Raw genomic sequence first — 476 nt, forward strand, 5'->3', positions numbered from 1 at the left:
TAGCAGCAGCTTATTGAGGGAGTTTATAAAATTTATTTTTTTTTATTTAACGTTTTGTTTGGCTCCTTAATTTAGGTGTATATACACCCAAACGACAACCCTTTACCTTTATTTATTTATTTATTTATTTTATTTATTTATTTATTTTATTTATTTATTTATTTATTTATTTTTATTTTTATTTCTTTTTTTTGGGTTATAGAGTCTGCGAGCTCTGGGGACTTTATTTTTTTTGTTTTTTTTTCTTTTTGTTTCTTTCTTTTTCTATCTTTTCATCAACAACTAACTAAATTAATATATATATATATATTTATTTATTTATTTTTTTTTTTTTATTTATTTTATTTATTTATTTTTTTTTTAGGGTATAGAGTCTGCAAGTTCTAATGACTTCATTTTTTTGCTGTTTTTTTTTCTTTTTTTGTTTCTTTCTTTCTCTACCCTTTCACCAATAATTAATTAAAATATTTATTTAT

Source organism: Eimeria mitis, genomic scaffold, assembly GCF_000499745.2.
Source record: "Eimeria mitis Houghton genomic scaffold, Emh_scaff425, whole genome shotgun sequence".
In the NCBI taxonomy this organism is placed as follows: domain Eukaryota; phylum Apicomplexa; class Conoidasida; order Eucoccidiorida; family Eimeriidae; genus Eimeria; species Eimeria mitis.